General features: G+C 38.3%; 1 pseudogene; it reads left to right on the forward strand.

Annotated features, from left to right (window-relative positions):
- The first annotated feature begins 2,372 nt into the window (after nt 1-2,372).
- LOC129063610 (uncharacterized) lies at nt 2,373-2,507 on the forward strand (annotated as a pseudogene).
- Nucleotides 2,508-12,588: the final 10,081 nt, after the last annotated feature.

Genomic DNA, 12,588 nt, shown 5'->3' on the forward strand with positions numbered 1-12,588 from the left:
CTTTCCTACTCTTCCTACGACATTTGGTAATCCCCACATTTTGAGACCACTTTTAGGTCAACCATGATGGCCATTAAAGCACTTATTACCTAAATCCTCAAGGTCCATTCAAAGCCCAGCTCTGCCCGCCAGAACGCACAGTGAAGCCTTGCTCAGCTCAACCACTGGATAGTGGCTGCTTTCCAAGGCCAAGGACACTGTCAGAAGTCTTGCCCCTTGAAACGTGCGTGTATCCTCCCCTTTTAAAATTCAATAACTTCTAAATCTAAGAGATTATAATCTCAGTGTGTATTAGTTGTTGATGGCTGCTATAACGAAGTTCCAAATTTGGATGGCTTCTGACCGTAGAAATGTATTTTCTCATGGCTCATGACGCCGGAAGTCTGGAATCAAGGTGTTGGCAGGCCACGCCCTCTCCCCACAGTCTAGAGAGGAATGCCCCGCCTCCCCCAGCCTTCCGTGGCTGCTGAGTGACTTTGCTTTGGGCGATGGGTCCATGAAGCAATGTGTAAATAATGTTTTGTTAAGTTGTACACTTGAAACTTGTGTGGTTTTGTAAACCAATGTCACCTTAATAAATTCAATTTTAAAAAAATTTTTAAAAAAGAACCATCTGTTGGCATTTGTCACACTGGCTTTCTCTATGTATACATAGAAAATAATGGGGTTTTACTTTTTAAGGGACTGAACTATCTTTAAGTAAATTGTAGATATCAATCCTTTACATATTTCAGCTTTTTGTGTGTGTGTGAGAGAAGAATCTTCTTTTACATAAGAAAAACATTTATCGACACTCTGGAAGTTCTGTGTTATAGAACATACAATCAAATACTACTTTACCATATAGTCGACATAAAAATGTCTCCCACTGTCCCAAAATGTCCTTTCTCTGTCTTTGATTTAGGATTTTATTCATGCATAGCTTTTAGTTATCTCTTTATGAATAAAAGAGGATAGTCTTCCGCTTTTTTGTTTTCATACCATTGATCAAAAACAGTACACAGAATATATACTATCTGTGTTTACATTCAAATGGTCTTTTAAGTGTAGAGTTAAAGTCAAAGTAAAGCATACTATGTACAAGTCAGAAGACAGAAAGAAAGAAAGAAAGAAAGAAAGAAAGGGCACAGCTAGGGTATAAAATAAAGTAACAGTTTGAGATAGGAATCATTTTTCTAGAAAAATTCCTGTAATTAAGGCAGCATTGTTTGACTGTGTCTTAAGTGCATTTCTGTTTCTAAAGTAGCCTTAGAAACAGAGTATTTTTGGGGGATTTGTATATATTTTAGAGCAGGAGAGCAGAAAAAGTGACAATTTTCACTTCGAGAACTTGCCTCTTTCATTTGCCAACTATTGTGAAAAAATTAATCACCCCTGAGAGAATCCCATGAAAGCAGAGCGGGGGGGCTTCAGTGGGAAATATTGGAAGTGGCACACTATTTCATGAAGCCAAGGTATTCTTGGGAAGACTCAGTCTTACCTGTCTATCTTAAAACTGGAATTCAGAAATGAGATGCTTGTCACAGGAGTGCCTATTAATATGTTCATTTGAATTGAAAAATGAAGTCAGACTTTCTCATGACAGAAAGAATTCTGATATGCCTGATTAATTTGAAAATATTGACTGGCTTTGCCAATTAGGGTATAGGTTGACATTTTCGAAATTGAATAAAGTAAATCTTCAGGTCCAGGTTTTTGGCGAACTTAAAAAAAAACAACAGAGTGTTATAAGATTAAAACACTTTATCCAAAACATTTATTGACAAACATGAATAATATTTCAATCTTCTTAAACCTTTCTGAGGATATTGAATTAATGAAGGTGAGTCTAGATAAAAAATTAACATTATAATTAAGAGGCATTTGGTAAGTCTCAATAAGGTTTTTCATTTGTGGGTTTTGTTTTTTATTTTTGGGGTGTTTTTTGCATAGTCTCAAGAGAGTGAGAACTGAATGAGCCTAGAAAATAATAAATTCATTTGCAGATAAGGCAGAAGTATCCACAAATTATGTCTAACATATTTCAATTTGTCCACATGAGGTTATTTAAACTACTAATTTTTATTAAAAATTAAAAATATATCACAACTATTTAAACTGATGATGACTCATTTTAGATCCCAATTTAAAAATGTGTGGGAGGGCACAGTGTGCAGAGTTTTAAGGTACAAACTAGCAAAACTACTTGAAAAACCACTAATCTGAAAAAGAGAGACCGATTTATTTTGTATGGATATGAGTCGGGAGCTGGGAGATCGTCTAATATACTTCGCATTCTAAAAAAAAAAATGTATACATCCTTCATTAATCACATTACTCTGGTGCACTGTGTAACGTGAAACATTTTTGTGACTTGAAATTATTTTTGTTCTATCTCATCTTGGCCTTTTGGCTAAGATCAACTGTAGTATATGTTCTTATCAGTTTAAATTATGTTTGTTCTTATTTATCCATATAAAATGAATCATATTCCATTTAATTCTTTTTAGAATCAGCTAGGACCATGTTTTCTTAGCACTTAATTCTGGAAGTAGTTTTTTTTTTAATCTTTGTTTTACTATCCTATGACAAAGAATCTTGACTTTAGTAAAACAGGGTTTATCAAATGAGCTATCTGTATATTGCAAAATATATGACTCATATTAAATGTGCTAAACTTAGACTATACCCAGAACTCTGTCAAACATAACTGACCACATTTGCCTCTTCTACCAATTTATGACATCTTCAAGAGATTCAATTGATTTCTGCTCATTTTGAACCATAAGAATATAGAACAGGTTTAGATATTTGAAGTAAAATAAAACAATTTAAATTGATGTAATAAAACTATAGCTAAGCTAAATGACAATGGACTAATATAGAAAATATTTGTTGGTCAAACTGCAAAGGAATAATCTTCTTGCCACACATAGAACATGTAGAACTTGAGAAGAAAATACTATCAAACCGAAAGAAAAATGGGCAAGGGTATTAACAGAGAGTTCTCTGAAATACAGGGGCCAGAGTCAATGAAGAAGGAAAAAAATCTCAGTCTTAGCTGGAGAGATGAAATACAAATGGCACTAAGATATAATCTCTCACTAATCAGAGAAGTGAAAGTCCAAAAGTTTAAGGCAATCTGTCGCACAGGCTGTCGGGAAACAGCCATCCTGGTGTGCTGTTGGAGTGCCACATGTCCCTATGAAATGAAATTTGGCAACTTCTATCAGAATTAAAATTGCCTTTACACTTTGACCCAGAAATCCCAGTTCTGGGCCTTAAGCCCAACTCTGCTAGTCAGTTTTTGTGGCAGCGATAAGCAACCCTAGAATCTCAGTAGCTTACAACCAAAGCCTGTGTTTATTGCTCATATCACAGGAGGGCCACAGGCCAGCTTCTGGGCTCCGCTGCCTTAGCGTTCCCGGACCCCGGGGGAGGTGCGCCCGCGATCTGGGGCAGGTTGGTCTTACTGCAGAGGGTCATGAGCAAACGGGGTTTAGTGGGCACAGAGGATTTCTTTTTCTTTTCTTTTCTTAAAGATTTTATTTATTTATTAAGAGGGAGGGGAAAGGAAAGAGAAAGGGAGAGAAGCATTGGTTCGAGAATCATCGATCAGTTGCCTCACCCACGTTCCCCAACCGGTGACCGAACCTGCAACCCAGGTATATGTCTTAACTAGGAATCTAACCGGCGACCTTTTGCTCTTATGGGCAATGCCCAACCCACTGAGCCACACCGGTCCGGGCCACAGAGGGTTTCTTAAAATCTCTGCTTGAAATGAGCACACCGTTACTTCTGCCCCTATTCTACTTGACAAAGAAGTCACGTGACTAAGACCGAAGTCATCAAGGCAGTGAAGTCTGTATCTACCAGGAAGCAACGCACAGTCACATGGTGGGGGGGGGGGGGTGTTGTTTAATCCAATTACAGGGTCAAAATAAACAATTGGAAACTATACCTGCCTGCCCAGGGCCGATAAGAAATATATGAAAGGTTATTCATTGCAGCATTGATAGTAATAATAAGAGCATTGATTTGTAAACATTTATGGAAAGGTGTCTGACAGTCTCTCTCTACATGTATCTATCCTTTCTCACGGAAGAATGAATGGTTGACAGTAATGCTCCGTGTGTTAAGAATTCCTATTTTCAGCAGCAATTGCACCTGAGTTATTTCAAGGTGCAGTGTGATTTTTTTTCCTGGACTACAGATCTTACATCATTTAAAATATTAAATTGTGCTTCCAATTCACGCATTCAATAAATATTTATTGAGGGCCTGGTATGGCTCCGGCTGACTTATGTTGAGGCAATCTGATGGATTAGGCATGTAGGATAGGGATAATTAACCTGCAGGAACAAAAATTTGGTATCTTTCAATCCCATATTTTTCATGCCTGCTGCCTCTGCCAGACTGTTTGAGGCCAGGTTATGGGTACGAGCATTTGAGAGTGATGAAGGAGGGGAGGATTTTGACATGAGGAACTAGGAGTCTATGACAAGAAATTATTTTTAAAGAAAATTAAGTTCTGTACTTCAGGATGCCTGGGCCTAGTCTTACTACAAAAACTTCTGTGGAAGTTGCTATCACTAGAACATAGTTGGAACCAGCCTTTAAAAGTCCTTTTCGTGGCTGGGGGCAGAGAGTGTGTGTGGAATTTTGGGCATGAGAAGGCTCTGAAGGCGAATTTTAAGTTGGGGAGACAGGCAAAACATTTTATAGGGCTTTAGAAATAGAGAAGCAGGCAAAATGAAGCTTATTTTGCATACAGCTGCCCAAGGATATTTCTCAAAAGAAAGAAATTGTACTTATGGCGTAGTAGCCATTATTGGGTATTTTTAGATTAGTTAGGAATAGAAGTCATGTGAAAAAAGCACATCGGGAAGGAAAGGTGTAGCAGAGAAGTGCGCAGGAGGACCATAGTGAAAAGTCTCAGGACCTCTGTGTCTCCCATGCACACACGTGATTGGTAAGAAAATACTCAATTTTCCTTGGGAGTATTGAGAGCTGGACTTCAGGGATCTGCCAGGAGCAGATTCTTGGGATTTATTGGATCAAGCTATTGTTACCAAAAGACATTTTTGAGCCAGATTTGGCAAACCCCAGACTCTACTTACTGCCTGTTTTTCTAAATAAAGTTTTATTGAAGCATACTATACCTATTTATTTAGATAGCTATGACTACTTTCCAAGGATAACAGCAGTCGTTACTCGTTGACACGATTTCTTATGCCCCGCACACCTGAAAATATTTATTATTTATCCTTTTGCATAAAAAGTTTGCCGACCCCTGTTTTAGCAGAAGGGTGGTAGTGTATAAGTCTGCTAGGGCTACCATAACAAAGTACCACAGACTGGGTGACTTAAACAAGAGAAATGTTCTCAGAGTTCTGGAGGCTGAAGTCTAAGATCTAAGTGTCATAGGCTTAGTTCCTGCTGGTTTGTCTCTTCATGGCTTTTAAATTGTTACCTTCTTGCTGTGTCTTTACATGGCATTGGAGAGAGGGAACAAAGGAGGTAGGAGGGAATGTAGGGAAAAGGAAAGAGAGAGAGAGAGAGAGAGAGAGAGAGAGAATGAGAGAGAACACACAAGAACACTCTGGCTTTGTTAAATTGGGGCTTACCCTTATGACCTCATTTAACCATAATTACCTACTTAAAGACCCAATCTGAAAATACTGTCACACCAGGGGTGTAGGGCTTGCAAAGTCACAAGTATCTGTCTAATTACTGAAAGAGATGAATTAGTTTGTGGGTGACTGTAGTGTAGGATCCATAAGTTTTTGAACCATTCTCCCAAATCTTCCATTGCTTTCTAGTTCCATACGTTGTATATGAAAAGTCTGAGGATGAAAAGTCTGAGGATGAAAAGTCTGAGGATGAAAAGTCTGAGGAAAGTTTGATTCTATTTCCACTGTAAGTAGAAAAGAATTTCCACGTGTGCCTGCAAACCTGTAATTTTTTTCCTTTATCCTTGGAAGTCTGGCACTTAACCAGGGTATCTTGATGTGTGTGAGTCTTGTCATTGTTTGTTACTTTTTCATTCTGACAATGCAAACCATTCTGCAGTTCAGGAAAGTGTTCAGCTACCACTGTTAATCATTACCCTGTTCTTCAGGAATTCGCTTCAGAAATTTTTTTTGTGTCCCTCTCAGTCTGTGATTTTTTTCAAGTTTTATCATTTTCCCTTCATGATTTCTCTCCCCCACCCCAGTTCTCCACTTGTTCTCAGCAATGGCACCACTCTTTGCAGTTCATCTGTGGAACTTTCTTTAAAGTATTAAAAAAAAATCTGTAAAGTTTTTCTTTTGAGTTCTAACCACATATTTCTGAGAGTTATTCTATTTTAGGTTTAATTCTGACTGTTCCTTCAATTCTAAGTAAAAGGGAACCCCTTCTTCTAGACATTTAACTTAATTTTTATCCTTCAGGTTATTGATATTCTTAGATGTGGGGTTTCTTTCTGTTTATTTGTTTTGTTTGTTTGTTTTGCCATCCTGTATCATTTTGCTAGTCTCTTGACTGGTATCCAGATGGCAGGTGGTCAAGACTCAGTTATTTCTTCTCTTGAGGGTTATCAGCAACAGACAGGGTTTGCTGAGCTTAGATCGGTCCTCCTCAGAAACGGAAAGAAATCTGGTCTTCAGGGCAGTTCCCCATCGCAAGGTTCGTAGGATTGGTGCTTTTAGAAGCACCAACATTACAGTGACTGTTGGAACTCTTTCCTGGGAGGATTTGCAAGATTCTGCTACCTGACTCTGTAGGCAGAAGCCAGGAAAGCACAACACCGTTCTTGAACTTGACAACAAGTTAAAATAGGCTAGGGATCCTTTAAATTCCCAGTGTTCAGGTTACACCAAAGACTTATCAAGTCACTATGATGTCCTCCGGTTGATGCTAATGTGAGGCACAATAATGGAAAACGCTGGCCTGTTGGCTCCAGATAAAGCAGACCCTTTCCTTGACCACCGATGACCTCACCATTCTGGCTGCATTAGGACTCGAAGGTTTGGCCTGCTTGGCTCTCCTGATGCTCCAAGGGGGATGGGTTGGAACTGTGTGTGAGTTGCTTCTTCTCCAGAATTCAACACACTGTGGACAGTTTCTCCCTTCTTTATATATAGTTGCCTGTGAAGGTCACACAAATAGTTGTTACAGAATATGGACCTGTGGGGAGGGGAGCCCCAGATGCTGTCATCAGAACAGTGTGCCCCTCTTCCCCGGGGTCCCTCTGTTCTAGGTACTTTCCCTGCTGCCCTTAAGACTTACGGCTCTCAATGGCAGAGTTTGGTGAAAAGGAAAGGAACTACTTATTCAAAAGTTATACAGGTTTTGATTAATGGCTAAATGTCACCGTGAAATCTCAAAATCCCTTAGAACACCCACCAACACACACAGTCCTGCCTTCTCCCCTTTGCCCAGCCAGGTCAGTCAGGTCAGTCATGAGACCTTCCTTCAGAAGAGAAAGAACAGAAGTCCAGGGCTCAGCGAGGCAGACCTCTTGCTGTTCTCAGCACCATCCTCTGGGTCGCCCCGATCTCCAGCTCTTAATTCAGAACCACGTGGCACCTTCTCAATGCCCAGTAGCAAGAGTCCTTTCTCCCCTTTCCTTCCCGCTTGGTTCCCTCACGATGTGGAGCAAACCATCCCTGAGCTCTCATGCACACAACTTGTAACGGGGGGGAGCCACCTGCATGGCTGCTACATCTTGCTTTCCTGCTTCCTAAGCTGCGTGGTCAAGGGAGCCCCTACTCCACTCCCAAAACTGTGTGGTCAGAAGCCTCTCGCATGGCTGCTACGCCTGGGTCCCAACCCCGGCAGGAATCTCCCCCAGGAACCCTATCTCTGACTCCTTAGGCAGGCGCTGCAACACAGTGGTGGTGGGGAGCTGCCATTTAATACTTGGCCAGTCACCTCCTGGGTTTAAGTTACACAAATCTTCGTTAGCCTTATTGATATGGAAAATAGCCATCTTTGCATATGCAAAATAGCCATCTTTGCATAGAAGCTATCCTCTCATTATTGACAAGCAAAGGAACTCTCAACTCTCAATGGCCCTGCCCCCTGTCTCCCATCCCCATGGCAGGCTGCCTTTGGAGGCGGGGACTGCTGAGAATATCCTATATTTTTCTTGGACACTCCAAGTTCTGGACCCCATTACAAATCTCTTTGCGGGAGGGCCTAGCTGCACCCTGTTACATAATCACTTTATTAAAATTATTTTATTCACTATCCATCGGCTCCTCTCTTTTAAAAAATTAATTTACTTTTTTTCCCCCTTAACAAGTTAGAGATCATCACTCCCAATGGTAATATTCTTTGATTCAGTGTTTTCATTCCCTAAGCATTCAGAGAGCCTTTTTGCTCTTATGTTTTTCAACCTCGCAAACATTGTGAAGAGGAAAAAAGCATTATAATTTTTATTCTATATGCTAGTATTAGAATTATTTTTTTAAGGTGTGGCCTATGATTTTCTTACCTTATTACATTTAATTTATACATATAAATAAAAAGAAATAATTTCTCAAAGTAACAATGTGACACATTCCCACCACTTTTTATTTCTTAAAATACACTTGTCATTCACCTTGTCATGGAAGCATATCAAAGAGTTGTTCTCCATGGTCAAAATTTCTAACACTTTTTCTAAATATCCTCTAATATTTAATGAACGATATGCTACATATGATTTAAGAATCTGAGAATCTTATTGCTTAATGTATTAAATTTAGTTCTAGAAATTTCCATCGTTTATACCATTAATTGACCTAAAATATTTAATCTTTGAGGCTAGATCAAATAAGTTTTAATGAGTTTCATGAGGAGCAATTCACTTTTTAAAAATAATTGTATTGCTTTAAAACTAAGAAAAAAGTCAGTATTTCATTGAAAACTTGAGAAAAAAAATGAAGTCAAAACAGGCATTATCTTGTTTTATATGCAAATAATTAGACCAACCTTTAGTTGGAGGGAATTTACAGGGTAAAAACTAGGGAAATAATGTTGTCTATTATTGTCTATTGTGAGCATGTACACTATATTAGAGACCCAGTGGACTATATTCAAGCAGATTTATTGAAATTCATATTGGAAAAGACAATTATCATAGGCAGCAGAAGGGCTAACAGCAGGGAGCTGGGAACCTTTATGCTACTATACGTATGGATTGCTTGCTCTTCGCATACTCAAAGCTCATTGTTTGACATAGGTATTGCTGATTTGTCAGGTGATTTGTTAAACTATGGAATAATTCAGTACACAAATAGCTGAATAATAGCAACCATATTTCTTCATTTATTTTTCCTTGCTTTTTAAATTGTTCTATTTTCAAAATTTTAAAAGATATTACAATTCTAGTTTCATGACTTCATACAAGAAGTTGGTATTTGTAATATAAGAAAACGTAGCATAATAATTTCTAGGGGGATTTTGCAGAGCCTAGAGGAAGTATTACATTTTTATTCTGAGAACCCTTTATTCATGAGAAATTCTTCTAAAAACTACCATTCCCTAAGCACATTTTTATTATATTTGTTGAAATTTAAGTTTATGTTAATTTGAAGATTAGCTCTCTATCATTGATACAATATAGATTTTCCCCATGTATATAAGCTAGATTTTGAATGGTTTTTAATAAATCTACTATAATTACAATTGACTCCTATGTATAATATGTTCAAAAACTAATTACTAATAAAGTCAGGGAGCTGCCAAAATCTACCATTGTGGCATTTCCTATATTCTTTTTTTTTTAATAATTTTTTAAAAGATGGATTTTAGAGAGAAAGGAAGGACAAGAAAGAGAGAAACATGAATTTGTTGTTCCACTTATTTATGCATTCATTGGTTGGTTCTTGCATGTGCCCTGACTGGGGATCAAGGCCAAGCCCACAACGTTGGCATATCAGGATGATGCTCCAGCCGACTGTGCTATGAGGCCAGTGTCTCCTATATCCTTTCTCAGTATTGATTGGGATGTCTGACCCATGGTTTGTCGGGGAGGAGCTTATGGAAGCCCCAGACCCACTTAGCAACTCAGAAAATACAGGGTAGTACTGCGGCTGATCTGAAAACTCTGTCTCTAAATGTGGTCACACAAGACATTCAGTTCTCAGCTGGTTCCATAAAATAGGGCAGAAAGCTCAAGGTTCACTCCGTCTCCTCTATCTCTCTTTTGAACGATCACAGAGATAAATTAACAGTAGCCAACACACACACACATTCCCATAAAGAGAAGAGTAAGACCGTTTGTCTTTGCTCCGACTTCTAATGGGATTAAAAACTATTGTGAAAGGGCGTACGTTTACACCTCATACAAGTTTTTTCCTAGTTTCTGTTTTCCTCTGTTTGACCCCTAAAGAAAATTATCTTAGTTATGGAAAGAGAAATTTTCACTTGAGCAGTCATTTTCTGAAGGGTTTTTCATACTGAAAAGTCTTTGAAATATCATTTTTCATCTACCCTCTAAACCTATTGAAAATGTCTCCACAGTACTTGAAAGATTTTCTCTGTTGTAATATATCACTTTACATTACTCAGATGTTCTGAAAATTCATAAAGTGGCAATCATAATTTATTGAAATTTCTTTCTGCTAGTCAGAAATGAATAAAACAATATAGTGCATTCAAGGGGAAAAAGAAAAGGAAAATGAAGGAGTGACATCAGAACCTTCGGTTTAGAAGGAACATAAGATTGTCCTGGGTAAATACTCTTAATTTCAGCAGCTCTGGATAATTCTCGTTATTTATTTCCGGCCCGGGGACGACTGAGCCTCCAGATCGCTAGCAAACTTGCTTTACTTACATCAGCAATTATTCTCTATTTATCCACTGGCTTCCCACAGTTTTGCCCTGTTCCCTCCGTGCCTCAGCTGTATCCCACTTGTTTTATTTAGACTTCTGGGGGCTTTTCTGCTGCTTGTTGGAGTTGTGGATTCTGAGCCTGGAGTGTCTCAGGGCCCAAGCCTGGCATGAAATTTCCTTTTCCTTTTTTGCAATTTTTCTACACACATCTTATAATATGTTGACTATTCATATTACACACAATGAAGGTTATTTCTTTTCTATTTATAAGGGGCTTCTATTAAGAAAATTATTATCACATGTTACCTTTTATTATTTTATGATTTTTTTCATATATGGATGTTTATGTATCAGATTTATCAGTTTATTTTTTTGTATGGTTTTCACCTATGGGATTTAAAGAAATATGAATGTCTTATAACTGGATGATATAAAATGAGAAGAAAAAAATGAAATATTATGAGGGTGGGGGAAATTAAAAAGAAAAAGAATACAGGTAATGAAATAAGTAAAAAATATTATTACCCAAAACATAAAACAGGTACAAATATTAAGAGCCTAGAATATGAACAAAAATGATAATTTAAAAATTAGGTGGGGTGGGGAACAGATGAAAATAGAATAACATTAAATATGATTCAAGATGAAAAATTAACAAAAAGTGTGTTGGCCCTTCCTGGCCATTAGAACCCATTTCTTTTTTCCAAATACGTAGCGTCACCATCAACAACAATCCGGGGCCAATTACCCCACTTCCACTCTCAAGGGATGCACTGGGGTCGCGTTGCTCCTCAACAAAACCGGGAACATATCCGGGTTTAGAGTCCAAAATCAGAGGGATTACAATGAAGTCCTGACAACTGGGAAGATTCAACTCCCAGAAAATTCTTGGAAGCTGCGTAAGTCAGCACTGGAGACATGTATTTGAGAATTTCTCCAGCTAAACTAAGAGTGTTAACCCTCAGATCTAGATACTCACTTAGGCTTGACAGTCCCCGCTAACCAGTAATATAAGTATACGGTAAAGCATACTCGATTGTTTTGTCTCCAAAGTTTATTGTAATATTTTTAAGAATGGAATCAAATGATCTGGAACACCATTATTCTTTTATGTATAAGCATTACCAGTCATGTAGCCGTGGACAAGATGCGTAATGCCTGGGAGCCCCAGTTTTCTAATCTACAGCAACGTTCTAAGGGCGTGAGGACAAAAACAGAACATAGATATTAAACACGTATTTAATGTGCTTACTATGACACAACCTAAAGCCGGCTCTTGTTGTAAAGCAAAGCAATTTATTGAGTCAATACAGCCCCAGCCCTAATCCCAGCACGTTCCTTCCGTGGAGACAGCAGGCCTATTTTAAAATTAATTTGAAATGCCAAGGGCCTAATAAAATCAAGACAATCTTGGAAAAAAGTAAAAGCCTCGTAACCTCGCAAAAAATGTACGGGACCAGATTTGAAGAGTTTCGAAGGGAAATTAATCAAGACTGTGATAGAGGGACAAGGACAGACGAACAGAACAATGGACACAATGAAATGGAAGAGAGAATCTAGAAATAGACACCATCAGCTGCGGAGACCTGATTTAGCACAAGACACAGTGGCAATTTGATGAGAATAAATGGCAACTTCAGTAAATGGTGTCAGATTAACTGGGTATCTGTATGGTAAAAAATAGTCCGTCTTGACTTTTCATGCCTTACACACAAATTCAAGATGTATTATGAACCTAGCGGCAAGAAGAAAAATAAAAAATCTTCCAGACACAAAAATAGGGCACTATATTTATGACTTTGG

This window comes from Pteronotus mesoamericanus, unplaced genomic scaffold, assembly GCF_021234165.1.
Source record: "Pteronotus mesoamericanus isolate MK-2021 breed Mesoamerican mustached bat unplaced genomic scaffold, CSHL_Meso_final scaffold_85, whole genome shotgun sequence".
Taxonomy (NCBI): Eukaryota; Metazoa; Chordata; class Mammalia; order Chiroptera; family Mormoopidae; genus Pteronotus; species Pteronotus mesoamericanus.